The sequence below is a fragment of the Halictus rubicundus genome, chromosome 6, assembly GCF_050948215.1.
Source record: "Halictus rubicundus isolate RS-2024b chromosome 6, iyHalRubi1_principal, whole genome shotgun sequence".
Lineage (NCBI taxonomy): Eukaryota > Metazoa > Arthropoda > Insecta > Hymenoptera > Halictidae > Halictus > Halictus rubicundus.
In genome coordinates this window covers 10,986,732-11,009,401 of record NC_135154.1, presented here as the reverse complement: position 1 = coordinate 11,009,401, position 22,670 = coordinate 10,986,732, and the positions used below count along the sequence as shown (strand labels likewise).

At 44.5% G+C, this 22,670-nt stretch overlaps 1 protein-coding gene across 1 annotated transcript in view; it reads right to left on the bottom strand.

Annotated features, from left to right (window-relative positions):
- The window catches only part of LOC143355003 (uncharacterized), a 305,544-nt gene extending 284,510 nt beyond the window's left edge, over positions 1 to 21,034 (bottom strand). The window contains exon 1 of the mRNA XM_076789439.1: positions 20,737 to 21,034. The gene's annotated coding sequence lies outside the window, so the exon portion shown is untranslated. The remainder of the gene's footprint in view (positions 1 to 20,736) is intronic.
- Between the last annotated feature and the right edge of the window lie 1,636 nt (positions 21,035 to 22,670).

The following is a 22,670-nucleotide window of genomic DNA, read 5'->3' as shown; positions in this document are numbered from 1 at the left end:
TTTTCTTCAAGCTCAATTTCGTCTGATTTCCCTCGGAGCCGCCGCGAAAGCGAGTGGGGGTCGTTCGGTAATTCATCGGGAAAGGGAGTCGTGATAGTAAAATTTGAAACGGTGACGGTAGTTTACCTGATCCATGAGGCGAACGGATTTTGCCCGGTGGAAAAAATTCACCGATCCGACGAAACTTTTACCGAGGCACAGCTTTCTCGGGCGGAGATCGGTTCGAGCGATCGAGCATTCGACGTTTCCCTTCGTCTGTTTCAACGTAAAATATTCTAATAAGGGAAGGACAAGCAACGTGGGAGGCGTTCTTCTGCAGAAGGCTAGTCAGCATGAAGAATACCTCCGTCGGGAACGAAGACAGGGAGTATAAAAAGGAACAATCGAATGCCCGGGGATCGACGGGGCCACTGGCTCTTAGCATAGACGATCATCGATCCGAATTTTTAAGCCGCTCGAACGCGGCCTTATGCAATTCCATTCGCCAAACTCGCGATGCAAATCGATCCTTTAACGTCAAAACTGCGTCGAAGAGTTATTATTCGAGCATCAATTACATGATTCATTCAAATTAATATCTTACAGCACTGGGAGATGAAATACATTAATCCCTTGCACTATGAATTACTTTACTTTTTCCTGGCGCAACAGCTTCTGGAAGAGAAAGGAAATTTAGAATTTTATTTTTTAGAATTTGATTCAGTTTCAAAGAAAGTTACTGACATGTTTCAGATCATCAAGAGTCATGTTTCTGACATCATCCAGAGTCTAGCTCGATGTCACAAGACAAGGGGTTGAATATATTTGACAATTTTCTCGATCAAGCCCTGATAACAATTTAGTAAAATACCTGCAGCTATTTTGTCGATAGGAGAAGTATTGTTCATTGAATTTCTGACCTGATCAACCACAAAATATCGAAGCAAGAATTATCTTCCAGGAATCCATCGGAAACTGAATTTCAATAAAATTTTGTTAAACTTTTTGTCAGCGGATAAAGTTCTTGTTCGAGAGTAGGCTTGAGTTTCTATTTTCAATTCAAGCCGGCCGTCGTGAATAAATTGGCGGTAAGAAGAGCCGTTAATTAATTTGACCGGTGACTCAATTCAAATCGAAATGATCGGCGTTCCTGTTTGCAGTGACGTTTCGTTTCGAACGACAAGAATGTTTTAATTATGCGGCACGCTGACAGCGTAAAGGCTGAGTCCAGGTTAATGCGGTAATTCACATGCACTTTGACTGCATTCGGCAAACATCGGGAACAAACTCGACAAGCTAGCTTCGATGTCACAGACCGCCCTCCGCGCCCCCTTCCTCATTCGTTCGCCTCTATATCGTTTTACTACGCTACGAAACGTTCGATACAGACGACGGATGTACGCCCCCGCGGATTTTGTTCGAACGACCATATAATGGCATCTCATAATTAAGGACGCGAACGACGTTATCTCGTTCGAAAGCGTCCTTTTGATATAATATAGTCAGCACAATGAACAATTGAAAGTACCCTCGCAATGTCTTCCGCAAACAGTACAACTCTAATTTGCAAAAGTGAACCCAGACCAGCGAGTGTAGGGAATATAAATTTTCAAAGCAGAAATGTTGCAGACCTAAACAATTTAAAGAATCCCCTTCCTCAAAATCTTCCACAAAAAATTTAATTCCAATTAAAAATATTACTAACATTTTTGGCGGCTGCAAAAGTGAACCCAGACCAGCGAGTGTACAGAATGTAAATTTTCCAAGCCGAACTGTTGCAGACCTAAACAATTTACAGAATTTACAAAATTCAATTCTAATATAAAGTATTACTAAATTATTTGGAGGGTAGTGAACATAGACTTTCCAAGCCGAAATGTTGCAGAGCTAAATTTTTCAATGACCGGAAGTAACACGCAGGGGCCCTAACAATTCGACAATGGTTCGTCCGCGTTCCGGAGAACAATTGCTAAGTACTCCGAGAATGAAAAGGTGATTCAGTGAGTCTTGGTCATGTGGACTGTTTGAAAACACCTCTCGGGGAGGCACATCGCTGCAGAACACAATGACGGAGACGTACAATTCGAGGAGGAACAACGTACGTGCAGATGGAAATGTCGCTTGTAGTCGTGATACCGCAGAGTCGAATGAGTCAAAGGTATTGTCGTGTAAACAGGTCGCGTGTAAAAACCGCCTGGTAGTCACTGAACAGACTCAATCTTTCCGCCTAACTCTATCGGTCGTTTCCCTGCTCTCTCTCTTCTTCTTCTTGCCACTATCTCCCTTTATAATCTCTTCGCTCATTGTCTCGCGTTGCGCTTGCCCCGCGTTTTCTCTTTCTTCCCCGGCTTTGTGCGGTGCTTTAAGGGTTTTCTGCACCTGTTACATTATATATTCACCCTTGGATTGCACAGGGATTGCGGAAACATCCTTTGCAATTTTCTATTTGCGCTTGATCATAAATTGAACATTTTCTTTCCTCGGCTTTGCTTCGCGGCGCTATTGTTTCAGTCTTTGATGATGCCGAGCGTATTTTGGTGACTAAAAAAGAGCGAAATTTATGGGGATCGCATCTATAATTCATCGGGAAAATTTCCTTTGTGCATTGCGAGCCATGGTCTTGCTCGCATGAAAAGTAAAATAATTTTCAGCGGATGAGGTTTATCATATTCTAGGGATTTTAGTATTATTCTGCAACAGTGTTAGAAGTTTTTTGGGCCTGTTGAATTATGCAATAATCCCCAGAGAACACAGAGGCTGTCCTAACATTTTTTATAATTTTCTATTTGCCCTCGTTCATAAATTAAACATTGCCTACTTTTCGATGCTAATATTTTTTCCATGTCGAAAACCCACATTCATGCCAATGTATCTGACTTATTAAACTCGTGTCTATGTAGTGGAAGTTTTAGCACGGGGAAAAATTGTAGAGCGACTTCCTTAATAAAATTTTCTGAGTCTATTTGCAATATTTTGTCAACAAGTTAAATTGTTTAGGAAAGTAATGGTCCGAATACCTTCTGCAGAGGCAGCGAGGTGAAAGGGTCAAACAAAACTTGGCCTTTGTTTGACACTTAATATTCGTTTTGAAAATACAGGGGCACTTTGCATTATTTCGGTAAGAAGTTCTTGTTTGCCGTTACGCCATTCTTGGTTTCAGTTTCTAAAGTAGTAAAGTAAGTAGAACGACGAAGAGGAGAGAGAGAGAGAGAGAGAGAGAGAGAGAGAGCTCGACTAATATTGGGTCAATTCTACTTTGTACACTTTTCTTTGGAAAGTTTGAATATCTTCGCGTAGTCACGGGCTAAAAGTGAGTTAATTTTTCACCGGGAGCCCATCGCGAACTCCTGAAGAGCTTTATCAATTAGTCGCCTCGCTTAAATCTCTCGGCCCTTCCTGGCAGGTGTCAAATAATGTATCAAACAAATCTACCAACCCATTTTCCTCGCAATGAAATTTCCTCTGGCAACTGGGTCACTGAAAAATTAAACCTCCAAATTACTCGAGCCCTTCACACCAATGATTAAAACTTCAAAAGCAAAGATTAAAACTTAGGGACACTGAAGACACGAAACTCTTGGAACTCAATATAAAAATTAATCTAACACACTGCAATCTTTCCAGCGATTAAAATTGTGAACTTCGGAGTTCAAATTTTGCCGTAAAATTCTTGGACTTTGTTCTCAGAATTTCAAGTTTGGAAACAATTTTCCGCGGGGATTAATGACTGATTTTAGGGCCATAAGCACACAGTCTGGAGGATCGTGGCGCGGTCGTCACGGGGAGTTTCAAGTTTTCGAAAATTTAAGCGGTCTTCGTGCGCTTGACTGCGGGCCAGTAAAAATCGGAGGAAACATTTGTCGAGTCACGGTTGCTATTCCAGGGCCATAAACACCGGCTATATTGGCGATCGTGAGTGGACATGTGTGTGTGCGTTGGAGAGCCAAGGTCGCCGGTGCAGAACCGATCGGGGCCGGGTGAAATCGGCGGAAAGAAATCCGCTCGTAAAGTTCGAGCAGTTCTCGCGCGTCGCGACGCGGCTCTCGGCGTTCCTCGGTTTGAAATAATATGATCGCGCGTTTCTGAAAAGTGGCTTTCGTCGATCTTCCGGCCGTGAATCCGTCGAGGGCAGGGCTTTAACGAACGCTGCCGGTCGAGGGAACTTTGAATCGTAAAACGTCGGCCGGCCATGAGAAAGCAGAAGGAAAGAGCTGCGCGTGGTAAAGCCGGGGCCCCGGGTTCCCCGGCTCGAGGCCGTTTTAAAACGGAGTAAATCTCAGCTACAAGTCGATTGTGTCGAAGAGCAGATCGCAATAACGTAAAAGTTGTGTGACACGGAGGCCCGGCCCGAAGCCGCGCACCTGCGCCGAATGGCCCGGCGCTATATAACAAACCGGAGTGTTACCTTCTTCGTCCTCTCCTCATCTTCCTCGTTCTCTTCGTCGTCGCCGATTCGCTTCCTTCACGGTGTTCGAGGGAACGCTGTTGCGCCCCGAGGATCGCCGAATCAATTTATTTCGCGGAGGAACCGATTCCGATCCCAGCCTCGGATATCAATTTCCCTCCGAATCAGTCCCCGCCGGAATTGATGCGCGACGACCGCCCACGCTCCACTTTTACTCCGCGAATAACTCCCGAAGGCCCGCCAATATGCCAAACTAACGCCCAGGATCGAGCAAAGATCGTCCACAGCCGAGGAGAACACTTTCCGCGACGACTTAATCAGAGAAACTTACAGGAACCCATGAATTTTTCTTCTGTTCAATAACTTTCGTGAGATCTTCCTTAATTTTTGAATCGCTCTCTTCTTATGGTTACCGTTCCGCATATTTTCTCGAAATTTAAAATCACGAATGGAACACAGTCGGGAAACCCCGCATTAGCTTGAAATGGAATTGAAAGTGCATAAAAAATAGGGTCTAGTCGATGATATATTAACGATCAGATCCGAATTGATAGAAGTATTGCACCGCGAATAATGGAAGCTCCATTTCGATTGTAAGAAATGACTATGAATTCCGATGGAATATCGATTCTATGGAATATTTACGGGAAAAGGTGACGATAATGAACACGTTTTGACGAGAATTACAATGGATTCCCGTGTGACGGCCTATTAGCAAGTTCGATGGTGTGGCCGAGGTTCCGGTTAAAAATAGATAGAACCACCGGTGTTCCCTGGAACAAATGTCGGAATGCAAATGCAGCGCGCGAGGTGAGGCGAAGCGAGGCGGGGCGAGGCGAGGCGAGGCGAGGCGAGGCGAGGCGAGGGCTAGTCAGAGAGACTGACAAAGCGATGCAATCACGATCCATGGCGGGTAATTAGTTAGCAGTGCGTACCGACGTTTGATCGCTTTCGATTTTTCTCCGGTATACCACGCGTTAATTACCGGCCGCGATCGATAGTCGCGCGCTGCCCCCGAGATCAGCTGGTAGATTAATTTTTTTTTTTCAAGCAGGCTACACCTACGCAATTAATATTAATAATGCACCGTCTTCCTGTAGGAGCAACAAACATAAATTTAAAAAATATTCTCCTAAAATCTTTTCTTAATCATTTATAGAATAATCCTTGTGTATTAATTCATTCTTATTATGAATAGAAAAAATGAAAATACATTACAACCCCTGGAACTCTCACCATTCCCTTTACAAGGGTGGAAATTGGCCCTTCTTAAATATCTCTTTTTCATTTCCAATTAAAACAATTATTCTAAAAATGTATTACAACCCTCCCAACAACGGTTAGAATTATTTAGAAGATTCTAATAATTTTTCGGGCCATCACTGCATCTTTTGTGAATTTTATAGTGTCGGTAAACGAATGTTACGTGCTCAACAATAGCTGCGATCACTAACTAGAGTGCTGAACTATGCAGGAGATACAACAGAATGCACAGCAGCAATGCAGCACCGCTTTTATTCCCTTTTCGGTTAATGAAGTCATGGGAAAGAAACCCAGGGATATCTCCCTCGAACAGGATAGGACAAAAGGGTTGCGGGGTTGGTGTACAGGCGAGGCTGTAGGAAGGTAATGGAAAGGGAATGCATTTTTTAGCGTTGCCAGTCGATTCTGGTTGCCGGATTAACGAGGAAAGTGGATAATCCGGGCGTGAAGGGCCGGCATAGGTGAAGCTAGCCGAAAAGGGGGTGGTAGGGAGGGTGGACTACGGTGCTGCCAATAAAACCCGGGGTGTCAGTATATCACGTGGCTCTGGCTGGTCGTGTCCAACGATACAGTCCAATATATTACCCAGATAGCCATGCTAATTCAGCTCTAGCTCTCGCCGATTCCCCGCTTGGTTGCCTTTGGCTCGCATGCTCGCCCGTTTACGCTCCTCTCTATCCCCGTCCAGCTTTCCAGCCCTGTTCCTCTCCGTCTCTGTCCATCGACCAGGACTTCCGGTCGCCGTGCTTCTTGCTACGAAGCTCCGAATACGGTAATGCCTCGATGGAAACACGAGAAAGACCGCGCTCATTTTATTGAAACGGAAACAGGTCCATAGGCTACAAAAATTAGCTCGTACGGGACAATGGAGGAAAATTTATTCCCACATAATTCTTTCATTTTTCATCACTGGCCCAGATAAAACAGCTTTAAAAATTGCCAAACTACAATTTTCTGAAAATTTAGCACGTTTAACAGTAGGGGCCCGTCAAAATAACTGATTCTAATATTTGTAGTTGGCGATTGTTGAGACCGTAAAGACGCGTTCATAAGGAATTATTCGACTTTATTTCTTTTGGGTATATATTATAAAAAAATGGTTATAATTGAGATAGACACATTCGCGTTATTTTTGTAAGGTAATGTCAATGATAGGTAGCACCGTGGAAGGATGAAGGATTTAATTACTTGGAGCGCATTAAATTCTCCAGCTTCGGTTTCCTCAGCTAATTCGAAATTACGGGCTCTCGGGGATCGTTTTTTGGCAGTTAAGCAAGCTGCTCTGTTTTAAATGGTGTCGGATGAATCACGAGAATTAGTGTACATCGAGAGAGAGTGTTGTATACCCAACCGCGCGTGCAGTGCACCGATGCACTATATGCGCCAGAGCCCTGCACCAGGCCACCGAGACGTGTTTCGTCATTCCCGCGAATCCAACGATCCTCCGCAGAGCCGGCCTACGTGGCAGGGATTTCGGATGACATTGCATCCTCGTTACCAGGCATTACACGATCCATTCTGATAAGGGAAGATTACCCACAGCCGACCCCCTCTCACGACGGATCTTTGCTCGAACCGGAAGCCCGATTTACGCCCCCGCCGATCGACCGACGTGTTTATTGTTTGTTTATGATCGGACACGACCAATCGCGGATACCTGTGGCCTGGCGCTCGTTGCGGATCCTAGAGAAGTTATGGAGCACTGTAATTTCGCCGTGGAAATTGCCGCGTTGCCGTGGATTGGATTTTTCTGCCTTGGGGGTTGATGGTCTGGCTGGAAATTTGACAGACTACGAAGCCAGTTATGAGATTGTTAGTAGTGTCGAATATTTTATTTTTTGTAATTATCCTGGAATTTTCTTAGAACAGAAAGAATGATTGCTAGAACTGTTAATTGCATCTGAAATTTTGTCTTGAATTTCTCTGCCTCGAATGTCAACTGTTATGCAGTCCTCTGAGTCCAGAAAAAATAATCTACAATAGTGCTAAGGACTCGTTAAAAAATTATCCATGCAATTTTCGTGGCTGTAGATTAAATTGCACTTTGCACTCACTATGCAAAAGGATATCTGTCTAAACGCGAATCGTTAATATATTTCAAATGCAGCGTATTAAAATTGTACGATTTTGTAGTCCGGCTTGAAAGATATTTTTCCAATAAAAGATTAATTGAGGAGGCGGGGTGGTATTAAATTTCCCATTCATTGTGCGAAATCTTCCGGCGACGTGTAACGAGAAAATAAAAAGGTTCTCGCGATCATATATCACGATTTTAGATCGCGAGCGTTGAAACGAACACCGAAACGGAATAAGGAATATTAAATCCAATATGACACGAAATTCAATATCACATTCTTCAAAAGAAATCGAAACTTCAGCCTTTGATACCCTCGATACTCCGCGCATACAATGTCCTTTTACCGGCGCGTGCATATGTAGCCCTCTAGTAAGTGCATTCAAATGTTTGTAATTAGTTTTCCGATCGATCTACGCGCAAATGTTACATCCTGCCGATAGTACATTCCGATACATGTCGGGAAAAATGATATCAACAACGAATTAATTGAAATCATTCCATGGAAGAGTGTGGAAACGTCGAATCGTGAAAAGTGGTGTCTATTATATTTATTCGATGTTCAAGTAATACTTCATTTCACGATTTATTGTTCACAATATTGCAATTCTTGAGGGTACTCAATTTGCACAATTTTCACCATTGTAACAGTGTTTGAAAAAAATCAGTGACCAACAGTAAAAAGATTCGCAGATTACCTCGGGATAAATAACGCAATTATTTGCGCTCAGGATCGTAGTATAAAAGCATGATTAGGCCCCTTTGTCGTCGAAGGGGCTGCCGATAAGCTCTCGGCGACAGAAAATGCGCTTTCTAAGCTCGCGTTCCCGGGGGCAGGGGAGTTTAGAGCGAGTCCTCGTTACAAAAGCGTCGTCATTAGTCATTCCCGGTTCATTATAATTAGGAGCAGCGTCGGAGTTTCCGTCTGGAACGCAAAAATTCGAGTAGCGCGGCCTCAAGAGGAACAAATTGCGTCGGCTCCGCGAGAAATAATCAGCCGGAACTGACGAGAGCAGAGCAAGAGTGAGAGAGAGAGAGGGTGGGGGGGGGGTAGAGACGGTGGAATAAGCAAAGCGACGAATGATTTGCTAGTTACGTTTTTTCTTTTTTTTTTGCTCTCTGTCTCTCTCTCTCCCCGCCGCGTCGGCATTCCCTCCCACACCCCCGCGTTTAAGATAATTAGCACTCGTAAAGCAATGAAACGGCGCCGCGTGACACCTGTCGCAGTGCCGTAAACTGGTTCCGGCGGAGAGATACGGTCGCATTTTGCAACAGACTCAATTAGCCCGACTTCACAGTTCGTTAGACCTTTTAAAACCGGTTTCGCCGGACTAAATGTTTTCAGCGAAGTCAGCGGGCGCGCGCTCGCATAACCGAACACCTCCGGAACGGGTGGCAACAGACAGCGGGGGGTGGTTTCGAGAAACATTAACAATTCGACGACACGGAGCCACCGAGATCGAAACTCGGAGATTCTTCGAAGGATCCCAACGAGGGATCTACATGACGCGACTGCACAATCTTTCTTTTAACAAAAGAATATAGGATGTTCGGACAAACAGATCATGCATTCTTATAGAATTTTTTAACTGCTGAAATTGCGGTTACACGCAAGTTACAAAATTGTCACCTGAGAGCTCCAACCCTTGCGAAACCCAATTAGCATTGTTACAGACGTTAGCGTCGCGGCCAAGCTTAACGATTAATCAGATTACGCGTTTCCTTTGATTCCTACGATCGAGTCAGCTCCGCGATGTCATCGCAGGGTGCTGTAGGGTTGTGGCAGGGGAGGGGGGTAGGTCCGGCGTTTTTAGTCAGTAATTCCAGGGAAAGGATAAATCTGCCGCGTGGTACTGCGTGCTCGAAGACTACGCCAGGCGTGTATTATTTCATTAACCGTACTTTTCCTTCGTCCTCCCTCGAATCTCTCGTCGTTTTCCCTTCCGCCATCGTCGTTACCGCCGATTGGCGGACGCGCGGGGGTGGAGTGAACCAGCCAAAGCTTTGGCCGTCGCCGACGCCACCGCCGCGCTATTCTAACCGGCTTTTATATTAATTAATTTGCTGAAGAGTTTTAACGACTTATTGCACTTCAATTAACTCGTTCTAAATTGCATAGTCCGTCGATGCGGCCACCGCGGCGGGTGGAAATTCATTCGGTAATAAACCCTCGGCTCGGACGGCCCATTGTTCCGCGAACTTGTACCGACGCAAATCCCGTTCGTATTCCTCGCAATCATTTTTCTACAACTAATTTCGTTCACTTTATCCGAGAGAAACCAGAATTTTGCTTGGGTACTCGCTGCTTCATTCTTTACACTTTATTTACCGGAAGCCTATTTAGAAGCTTTATGCTCATGTTATAAAATGCAGGAACGCATGGATTTTAAAGCGACCAGTCGCGTCATTTAGAATAATAATCTTGATAGGATTGTTCCGAAACAAATTTCGTCCGAATCAACAACAGCGAAATTACGATCGAATAATTTATATCGCGGCGGCGACTTAACGTCCAATGAATGCCCCGGCGTCGTTGAAACTTGATACTCTGCGTTCGAATAAATATCCCGCAAGCCTCGAGCACGGTTTTTAATCGTATAATGGAATAATCTGCGTCGACGATAACGACGCGCTCGCGGAGAAGTTTGTTCGACAGCCGCGATCGATCGGTTTTATTTATTTCCAGATACTTGGCGATACGAATCTCCACTCGATCGGCTAATTCCTGCGACAAATTGCCGTCGGTGAACTTACGCACGTTGCGAAACGAGCGGGCTGATTTTATCTAGCATAAATCTCGGCTGGTTGATTTATTAAAGCGAACTCGAGCGAGCGTAATGATCTGACAAAATTTAAGATGCGAATGCGGTGATAAGAATCCCCTGTGAGTGTACGTTGGGACATAGGAATTTTGGAGAAGCTGTTTCGCTATGTTTGTTATAATTTAGATCGTTAATAAATTGGAATTTCAAATAAAATATTCCTTCTGAGAATAAATGCAGACGGGGCAAATTTTTGAGAAGTTTAACAATTTATTTTAGGGGAACTGTTGGAGATATCGGGACGAGACCTGTGTTGTTTTGTAGCGCCAGTTTTGAAGTTTTATTACAAATTCTTTTGTCATTTTCTATTTGTGGATTGTGTACCAGGAATTTTTTATTTAACACCCCTCTTGCGCACCGAAGACAATTTTCCCTCACCTCCCTGAGGATTGAAATAAATATAAAGATGTTGAGAATCTATTAATCAGTCTTTGGGTAGGCTTCTAAAATTTAGAAAATACTATTATATTTTTAACACGAATCAGATTTGTTTCAGCGCCTTCAATACACAATAACTGATAAAATATTTGAACAGTCTGTACCACTTGCTATTACCATGCCTTACAAGGACGCAGATGTGAAAATTTTTGTAAATACTAATGAAAGTACTATTTTATATTTAAGCTTGTGGATCTGTGAATGATAATCTAGGTGAGTGGAAATAGTTGTATATGGGTGAGCATGAAGTATAAATGGTTGCTCGATTCCGGCGTTCGCGCGACAGTCTCCGAAAATCTGAATTAGCATGAGCGTCGTCTGGCGGTGGGGTCGGCGGTAACTTTGTAATGGGCGCGGACAAGTTGTGTATTTCAGCCCGGTTAGGGCAAAAGGAGTGAAAGTTTGGAAGACACACACGTGACGGGGTCGACGCGGAAGACAGCAGAAGCGCGAGGACGAAAATTTGCAATTCATAAAGGCGAGAGAGACAGGGAGAGAGAGAGAGAGTGAAAGAGAGAGAGAGAGCGAGAGAGAGAGAGAGAGAGAGAGAGAGAGAGAGAGAAAAGAAACAACAAGATACAGAGGCAGCACATTTATTATTTTTATGGAGTAGCCAGCCATCCTACCGGCAACAACAAAAACACATTCCGTTTCAGCTGTTTAATTCAGAATGGCGCGAACGAACATAAACGTCGGAATTAATCATACCGCGAAATACTTGCTAACTATTACCGGTGGAAGTTTGTTGCTCGGCTAAACTGAATTTGTGGCGACGTTGAAATTATTTTTCAAGAAACCGGCGAAGCGGTCGCCTTTCGACCATAAAACTTCGAAAAGGACGGCACCGCCGTTACAAAAGAGAGTCCGCTTACAAATTCTCCCGGGAAAGAAGTCGTAAACTGTGATACGAGTTTATTATGGCCTAACAAAATGCCCGGCTTCGCTGCGGACGTCAACAATACAGAAAAACATAATAAACTGCAAGAAAGTAATGGCGATTCCCTACATGCCGCCATCCACCCGCAATCGTTGCACAACCTGCACCGCGGGGCACTTCTGTACCGCAAAATATTCAACTTGGATCAGCGTTCTTCTCCTTCGTGGACACAATCTAACAGAAATGTTACTACACGGGACATCTAATCACGCGAGCAAGACAATACGGTACAAATAAGCAGTGACAATTCTCCTGACGATTAAACAAATGTGTATTGCCGCAACCCTCGGAATTCAGAAAGTTATTCGAGAAAGGAGGTTGGTTTTAGTAGTCTTCGAGGCAAACATTGAACAAAGGTCTTCGGCAACTAATTACTGGAAGAAATTACAAATTCCAGAGCACAGCCCGGACGGAATGGGCTCGGCGGAGTACCATAAATTATTTTCTTTCCCGCCGCGATGCCAGTGGGCGAGGCAAAGAAGATCACTAGTAATAAGTAGCTCGGAGGGAATCTTCCGGCGGAAAATCCTAAATGGCAAACAGTCGGTGTCGAAGAATCAACAAGCTGGAGGTTATATTGAAAGAAAACACCAAGAAAAGATGAGGCACACGGTGAGAGAGGAGAGACAGGCTGAGGAGAGGGCAAGGTATGCAAAAGACGACTTCGTGACGAAGAGAGACAGAGAGGGAGAGAGAAATCGAGAGAAAGAGGGGGAGAGGGAGAGAGGGACACGGTGAGGAATAGTACAATGCTAGGGGGGTAGAAGTGGGGGTGCGCTGAAATGAGGTCGACATAATTGCACCCCTAGTCATAGTGGAACCGGCGAGAGAGCGGTAAAGGCGAGGAGGAGATGAAGGAGACAACGGTGGTAAGAGAGGGCTGGAGGGGGGTAGGCTGAAGGGGTTGGTCGCCATCTATTGTCTCTCGTAGACTCGACTCGGCCCTGATTAAATACTTGACACATCCCCCACCCGATCCTGCCCGGCATAACTTTGTTCGAATTGTAATTACGGCCCGGATCGGACTTCAGTTACGAACGAGTTCCAGGCGAGCCGAAAACCCCCGGAAACTTCGCCGTACCCTTTTCTGAATGTCGCGGTTCCTGTCCCACCGACTGGACTCCGTTTTTCGGTCCGTACAATTTTGTACTTCGCCCTGGACCGCCTTCTCGAAGAATTCAATGCCCCATTCATCCCGGTGAAACAGGATCACAGAAAAACTCAAACCCGAGCAACTTCACCAGGCCAACAAATTTTATTTCGTTTAGTGGATATTGGAGTTCGAGGCTGGAAATCACTCTGTAAAAATGTTCAGCTTCGAACAAGTTCAGAAACTGCACGGATAATGGGAAATTGTTCATATATTAAATAGCAGCCGTAACAGAAGTTGTAGTCATTTATTTGAAGGCTGAATTTATGCTCGTGAATACGTATAGAAGGACGGCGAATGTCTGTAAGAAATGGTTGTCCAAGAGTCATTTAAATAAATTCAAAAGGGAACGTCTTGAACGAATAATTTCTGAAGAATAGAACGATAAATACGTTTCAGTCGTCCTGAACATTTAATTATTTTTTATACGTACATTTATACATTTATACATATTTATACGTACAGAATATCTTGCTAAAGTGTTCATCACGTGTCTATTTAGTTTCTTGACTACGCATTCGAGAGTGTACTTACCAGCGAGCGAGTCGTGCCAATCGCTTTGGCGAGTCACGCAAAATCAACGTTAACTTGCAATCGCGAATTTCTTAGCGACAGCAGGAACCGACAAAATTGTAACTATGTCCAGAATGATCCAAAAAAGGCGTGTCTGTTGCTCTTTGTTACCTATAAACTAGCAGGCTGTTACCATTGTTAAAAATATAAATTTTTAAGTTCTCGACGCATTTGTGTTAAAATATATGGACGAGGCGTTACGAATGTTTTTGAAGTCAGATGTACAGTGATTTCTCTATATATGTCGCGAAGGCTTGGATGGTAAACGTCGCGGAATTATCCCCACTACCGTGAGGGGCCTCGTACGCCGAGAAGTGTAAACATAGCACGGCTCAGGGGAATGTCTCCTGGACGATACACGACGCTGGCAAGACCCGTGTTGTTGACATATATCGAGAATTCACTGTATTAATTGGTTAAAAAGTAACTCGCAGCGAATTCGCAAGGTACCAGCGTCAGAAGCGAGTCGGCGCGCGGTCGCATTAATTTGGTTCTCGTTTGTTCGCGAAAGGAATGCATCGATCGCGATAAAGCAGCTTACAGAAGGTAGCTGGTAGAGAGAAGGCTTGAGATATTCAAAGCAAACACGGCGGGCCGATATAGCCACGGGAATCGTTTCATTTCGATGCTCGACACGCGCGGAAAGAACGAACCGAGCGGTGACACGTCCCGATTACGAGTTATGGAGCATTAAATTCACTCTTCGTTGATCGCAATCTGAACGCTTACTTTACAAATTACGACGATACATGGTATTTGAATATACGTGGCCGGCATTTCTGCCCGGGCCCGGGGAAAAATACCGGAGGCCAGCTGGTATTTCGTCCGCAATCTTCTTTTATCTGATTAGGGGAGGCGTGCGACTCTTAGGCACCCGCGATCTTGATGTATATACGTGTGTCCGTGACGTCTGTTCCTCGAATCACGCGCGACCACTACAAATCTCTGTGGCGCACGCGATCCCGGCTAGCCGTACGCGATTTTTCTCGAAATGAAAAACCCTTTGAGCTTACGAATAACTTTATCGTTCGTTTCAGACGCGGCAATTTGTATTTGCATCGTGCGCGACTCGACCGCCGCCATTTTTTTTCACCAGCCCGTCGCGCCTCGGTCCTTCCGGGTTCTCTCTCTCTCTCTCTCCCTCTCTCTCTCTCTCTCTCACAGGTTTGTTCGGCTGTTTCTCCGCGTTTCGAAGTGTCAAAGAGCTAATCCCATTTTTCCGGAAATGCGCTGACAGCGATATTACTCTCGCCACTCGAAATCCCCGGACTTTCAATTTACATATTCCACGAAGCGAAGTTCTTTGAACGGTGCAAGATTTCCTGATGGAGGACGTCCATTTCGAAATTGGTTTACATCCGGACTTGTGGTCCGAATTAACAACCCATTTAAAAATTAAGTCGCTGTTACTGATGCACAGATTCTGGTTTAATTTTGTGTTCAATGTTTCAGTATCTAAAATGGGGATGAAAATTTGTATACATAATAGTTAGACAACAGAGCATTTTTATAGCGGATATCAACCAAAGGGTTGCTTGCATACGCCATTCCCCAAAAATAAAATACTATTTTTCTTTTTTGTTTTATTCAAATATCTTTATTACTAACCGAAAAAAAATAAACCTAAGCGCTTTTGCTAGACCCGTTAAATGCGCAGCTAATAAGAGAACTAAAAAAATTGGTGAAGTATTGTTTTATGATTTGATTCGACGGGAACTAGTAAAGGTAATCTGTCAGTTATTTTCCTGTAGAACGTTTCAGCGCATAAAGGATGTGTGCAATAAATAAACGACTGCAGTCATTACGTATGCCGCAGGTTACGGAATACACTACGGGACAGGATCCTTCGGTATTTTTCGACTGGGGCAACAGCGAAAGCAAAATAATTGTGACGCCAGGCAGACAGGTTTATTAATTGCATTTCGATGCTAACAAATCCGAGGGAAGAAACCGGTAACATTAATAAGAGAAGCGCATTGTAAATTCCTATCCCCGGGTCTCTCCGCAAAACCAGTATCAAATTTATGGACATCCCGAGTCGGGAAACCTAAATCCCTCGTGATTGTCTGTCAATTATTTATGATTGGCAACAATTTGTCCAACGGCGTATAAGCCCCACCGGGATGAGGATTTACCAGCTGTCATCCAATGTTTCGGACTGTATTACCCGTTTTTGCTGTTGCGCGGCTACGTTGGTTAATGTAAAAGTCACCGTCAGCGAAAATAAAATCGTCGGGAACGATAAAAAAAGAAAATTACACTCTCCGGTTCTACGAGCGGCGCGGAAACGCAACGCGACTGCAGAATTTTCTGACGGAACGGAAATTATACGTGGAATCTTGCCGGAATAATAATAGACCCGCAATAATGAATCATCGCCCCGTTCATTCTTCATCTCACTTTTCCCGTTTCCAGGATTTTTCAAAATTTTGTACCATTACATTATATGTTGCAAATTTCAGGGGTCAATCGTTGCAATTACTGAATTTATTCGATGCTATTCCGCGGACGTTTTGGGTCCATTTTGACCCAGAGTTATTATTAATTGCAATTTTCTAGCAACCAATTGATATCATTAGCGGATCTTTATGCAAAAGAAACATTTTCTTGATTAATTTCAGCAAACAGGAGCCAGTTAGAAATGTCATTATTTCTGTAAAAATTTCAGTGATTTGATAATGTTGTTCTTGTCAATCTCCTACGTATGAATTCACATTTGAGGCAAAAAAATATGAGACAGTGAAGCCTGAAGACTCGAGTATGTCTGAAAATATAGAAGAAAATTTCGAGTGCAGCCACGAGGATTAGAAAGTTGCGAACAAATCGATTTACATTTGAGGCACGAAAATATGCAACTATGAGCTCTAGGGGCCACGATATGGCTGAAAATGGTGCAAAACGTCGAGTCAGCGACAAGAGTTAGAAAATTGCAGCGGGCCGGGTCTAATCGCAGTGAATAACAAGAGCGGCGGCAATAAACAACGCGATTAAGCGGAGAGGAAAAAAGTGGAGTATGAGGTCATCGAATAATCTTGGGGGCGGCTGTTCGTTTCGCGGGCGTGTGCTTATCAGGCGGAATTCCCAGGTAATGGGACTTGTACTGTCTAACAGGTCGACATGCTGTTATCGAGCGGGCGCGTTGAGAAAAAAAAGCACCGGTGGCCGGCCGTCACGGAAAAGCGAGACGAAAAGTTGTGTCGCCGGAAGAATGCCGTGCAAATATTTTCTGGGCCATTTGCAGAGAAGGGCGGTGAATTCTTTCGACTTGGTTGTTGGCCGGCCACGCGCCGATAAGCTTCCTCCGCGACGAACGAAAGAGGAGAGCCGCCCTCGCGTGATACGTTCGCATCGATCCACCCCCTCGACGACCCGACGTAACTCCGACTTGGCTGCTCGTTAATTTTTGATTATAATTTAAATTAACGGGATACACACGAGGCCCGCGGAGAGCCCGCCGCGAGACGGGACGACGATAACGACGCGACGCGACGCGTCTCGCGATAATACGTCCTATCAACGCGCGCGAGCTCGAACCGCCGCCGCGTGAGAAACTGCCAGCCGATTCCCCGCTAGCCGGACAACGTGTAAAAATTAATGCCTCGCTAATTGTCCACCGAATGCCCCTAATTTAACTCTGCCAACAAGTCGCGTCGCGCGAGGACCGAACCTCTAATTGCCAGTCGGTTAAGATACAGTTAACCGCCCCCGGATTCGACTTTTTATTCTCGTGTCTCGCGATCCTTGTAATTATAACTCCGACGTTTATGGGTTCGCGAATCATAAAGCTAACGTCCAGGCCACCCGCAAGATAAATAGAATCAGCATACGAGATAAATCACACGGAATTACGTGCCAACTTGGATTTAATTGAGTTTTATCACTTTCTTGATTTATCCACCGCGGTAATCTGACGTATCTTGTTTTTATCCTTTCGTGGTCCTCGGAATTTGCTTCTAAAGTTGTAACTCTCGCGTTCATGCAGTTTATTACGACTACGACGCAAATATTTAACACATCGAGTCAACGGTTTGTGATCTGTTATCTTACAATGATTAAAATCGATGCAGCAAAATTTAAATAAAATCCATCTTCGCATTTCCATGAGACAGCGTCAAACACGTATAGTAATCTGTAAAATTAGTGTCCAAACTTAAGAACAAATGACTCTCTGTTTTGCAATAGCTGTCGTTTCTTATATCGTATAATGATCTGAATTTTCCCAAGGGGACAGCACACACGAAGGAATTTAGAAAGAATAATTAATTACAGAATAAGATCAAGAAAATTTTTTCGGAGGCCCTCAATCCCCTCCTGCTCCTATAGGAGATTTTCTAGAGCAGCAAATTCATTTCCAGGGCGAAGACAACGATGCGCGCATTCGAGAAGAATTTTGCAGTCTATTAGAAACTTTTTCAGTTGACTAACTTCTAGTTAGCTCGTGAGAAAAAGCGTCCTGCAACTTAATAATTGAACAAAATTGCTCAGAGTAACGTACCAAGATATTTACCGTTTAATTTCCGTTATCCAAGGCAGCAACTTTATGTCAGCGGTTATCGGTATTTACTTTCCCACACGTAAACGTAAATTTCAACGAAAGCAGCATTGCTCGTCTGTCTTCCAGAAAAATATCCCAGAAAAATATTTTCAATGAATTCTTTTACTCTGTTATTAAAGAAAAACGTGGCCGGTGTCTTTTATTTTCTTGATTCACCGCAGCTCGACTAGACTCGCTCGTTGAAACGACCGCAAATTCGCTAAAAACGATCAATTTATTTATTAAACCAGCCACCGCGTCGGCCCGAGCTATTTGTCTAGAATGGTCGCGACAATTGATTCAGGGCTAATTAATGAATCCTGTCAACGAGGGACGTATCGATCAATTAATAATTCCCATCGGTTTCCCCCGATCCGCGTTTAGCGTTTCCCCAGTGAGCGGGAACCCTAATCATCTCTTTGACAAATAAATACCTAAAAAAAAACAGCCGCCAGACGGACGAATTAAAGACGCGTCGCGCCGATTGTCTCTTCTAATTAAAATCGTTTTGATCATCGGCAGATATTCCCGGACGAATAAAATATTCTTTTCCGGCGCGTGGTGGAAAATAACAGCGTTTTATAGCGTAATCGCTCGGGAATCTCGATTCGATTGGTTGTTAAAATTATCCTGCCACGCAGCCCGGCGAACGTGCTACTAATTTTTCAACGATTACACCCGCGAGCGATGGGAGAGCTGCACTTGCCGCGGATTTATTACGGCAAGGCGCGCGATCGCCGTTTCATTTTTCATCGCCGGCCGAGATTAAATGAAAATCCTGTAACTATCTTCGCGCGTGAAACATGTCCGCTCTACTCTCTCGCCCTCTCTCTTTTTCTCTCCCTTTCTATCATTCTCTCTCTCTCTCTCTATCTCTCTCTCGCCCGGCCTGTTTACAAATTCATATCAAAGATTGTCTCCGCGGTGCAATATCAGCAACACTTGTTGCTCTTTCTCTGAAACTCCTTGCAGGAGACGGATGTTTCCATTCCGCATTCACCCTTGCTGATTTTTATTCATGAATCCCGTGACGATTTTTTACAATCCGCTTTACGCGTGTCTATTCAATGATCCGGACGCGCACGATGACTGTCAATTGCCTGTACACTCGGCTCCGCGCCGGAGACCGTGTCTGATCACTGGTCGGCCCATTCTACTTACGCTTGTACTTTTATTTCAACGCTGCAGCTACGAATTAAATCCATGCGAACTGTTGCCTATTTTTCATTGCAGTATTGATGAAATTGTGACTGTCATTTTGCCAGTAACTGTTAAGCAAATTAATTATTTACGGGCCTTTGTACGAAATCAAAACATTTCATAGAAATTACAAGAAAGAAGTTGAATACAATTTTATTCCTTCTTCTAATGATTTCGATGAGTTGAAAATGATGTAACAGCATTCTGATTCATTATTAAACATGCCTGTGTCAGTCTTATAAAAATGTGTAAACTATACAAACTGTACTAAATGTATATATATAATGACTTTTTCCAATGTCAAACAGAACCCTTGAAGTAATCAACAGAATTTCATTTAATTGCCGGAATCTTTTACTAATTTTAACATAAATAATACCCTGTGTTGTTCCACAATATGAAACTCCTTTTCGTACAAAGAACGCAATTTAGTTCAAGCACTAGACTACGTAATACGCAATGTAAGATTTACTCATACAGGTCGGACACTCTACTCTGCGCGTGGGTATTACAAATGAACGATATTAAGATTTTATGGGAATATTTATACAGTGTTTTATCGCCTCGCAAACTTTTATACCCCGTCCTAAATTTAGTTCTTGGTGTTAGCAGCTTCAACGCGATTAAGTTTTTATCAAGTTCGCGAATATTTTACACAGAGTGGACCGCGTAAATATCTCCGGTATTTATGGGCGAGGTGTTATGTTCTAAACAGTTCATATACTTATAAATGCCGGGGATATTTACACGAACTCATTTACGGGGCACGGCCCTTACATGAAACAGGTGCTGAAAATTCTTGGCGTTCCTTCGCCGTGCGAAAATAAATAACATTGCTGATATTTGCAAAAAATTTGGCACAATTCCCCCCGAACAAATTAAACATCTACAAATTTATTTTCCGGCAATAAGAAATCCTAGGATCCTAGGATTAATCGCTTGAGAATAATTAATAGACCTTCTCAAAACATGAGATAAAAATTTCACGTGCCTGGTACACAGAAAATAATGTAATCAAGTATTCAGAACAATTTTCAGGATGTCTACAAATCATTTTTGCACACAGATATCAATTAAAGACAACGTTATTGTGCTTGAAATCGACAATTCAAAGGTTAAACAACGAACTGCAATTTTGTACACTCTGATGACGAATTAAAAATACAAAGGGACCGAATTACTTGGCACATTGGATACATAAAGATTCTAATTCGACCAAGGTTCATTTTCCTAGCTCCCCTCGGCCCTCTCGAAAAAGCTGTCAACGACAACAACATGTTCTCGACCTGGGGCAAGCGTGATCGTTTCGAAACCACCGAGGACAATGTACTACGAAAATCGCGACGAACAAATGGACTCACCAGCCGCGTAATCGAAGGTCGACGAATCTGCTCATCCGCTCCTCCTCCACGCTCGCGTTTATGTTTCCGTCGTCATGTCACGTCGTAGTCCCTAGAGTCTCCTTAGCACAGATCGCACTGCACCTCACTGTCCCTCTCTCCTTCCCTAGTCTCTCTCTCCCGTTCACTTCTCATACGAATCATCCAGCCGTGAACTGTCCGAATCAACGCGAAGAAAGACGAACGAGCCGTTCACATAACACAGGATCACGCAGCAATGTCAGTCGCGCGAACAAAGTCCACGTCGCCGTCAAAGAAGACCACGTGTCGCGAGCGAGGAAAACGATCGAGCGTCAATGGAAAAATCCTCTCCGCTTCCAGGACCGCACAGAGGCCTAATCGACCGCCGAGTGATCTAGACCTCTGTCAAGTGGTCGATCAAACCTCCCCGAGGGGTTCGATCACGAGACCGATTTACGCGGACCGATTACGGAAGCGTGGGAGCCTGTGTAGAGATCGGTGAGCACCACGAGTCTCGTCACGTGGCGAGACTCATTGATCGCGGCCGACCTTGGTGCACGCTCCTCCGAGGTCAACGCGAGCATGGATCGCGGGCCTCGACGATCCTGGATCTTGTTTAGCGACCTGGCCGATCCATACGTGCGGATTCGCTGTGCTTCAGTACCGGGAAGAGGCGGAGAGAGAACGGCGGTCTTGTCCTAAGTTCGCGACGACCATCGGAACTCGGCCGTTAGCATCTCACAAGGTGCTTAACCGCCGCCTTTGATGGTTGCTTCTGTTCTGGTGGCTAGGACCATAGGGGACCCCCCCGTTTGTCGGCGGATCACGCGTGTCTCAGTCTCGTGTTTATTCTTGGACAGGCGTTCTCCAAGAGGCCACGAGGAATACGTCCGTTCGCGAACTGTTCGCCAAACGCACTGACGATCCCGGCGGCTGGTTCGCCGGTGACGTTGTGCCTCCGTGGGTTCGATTCCCGGATGGGCATGCGCCACGTCCTACGGTTTGGAGGGAGGCTGGTGTTGCCGCTGTTCTTGCTACTCGCGGAGGTGCATCCCTCCGCGGGAGGGTGGTTGCCAGGGGTGCACCGGAGGGCCTCCTCTTTCCCGTCTTTGTAGACTTTTGTCTTCTTCCGTCCTCCTTCTTCCTGGCTGGCTCTCCCTGCTGCCGCCTCCTTATGTGTGTGCGTCAGTCAGCGTATGTATGTTCTCTGTCTCTCGGGTGTGTGTGTGTGCGTGTGTGTGTGTGTGTGTGTGTGGGTCTTGTTAGATTTTCCTACCCCTACGACGACGCTGGGAAATTGTTCATCGGCGAGGAATACCGCGCCGGTTTCGATCCCGTATCCGCGGATCCTGTGTGCCGCCTTCAAGGGCTCTTCTGATGTCTTTGATGCTGTGGGACAGTGCGTAGCTGAGTGGTTCCAGGTGTCACCGTACTTCTTTTTGTTCGACTGCGTGGAGTTTTGATGATATTTTTGGTGGGAAATGTCGGTTGGAGGATAAGATTGAAGTGGATTGTGGGATCAGTGATAGGATCTAGTGACGTTTAGGGTTCGTTTATCTTCATGTTTGAGCTATATAAAGTTGTTTGTGCACTGGAAGATTGTTACCCTACTGGTGGTCTTGTGGTGAAATTAATCCTTCGGGGACGACGACGGATTGTCAGGTTGCTTCTGTATGGTCGACGTTGCATGAGGTTACAAATGGTGCAATAATCTTTTAATCATTCAGCACTTTTGATAGATTTCCTGGCTATTTTCAAATTCTAGAAAGCGAATAATTGACGTGAAAACACATCGCATCTAATAATCTGACCTTCTGCAAGTAATTTTGAAATATTCCTCGGAGTCAGTACGTCGCGTCGTACTGCCATCGGGTCTGAGAGGTTAGTTTGAGCCGGTTTAGAGAATAGAGGTAATGGAGAGTGGGGAGAGTAGG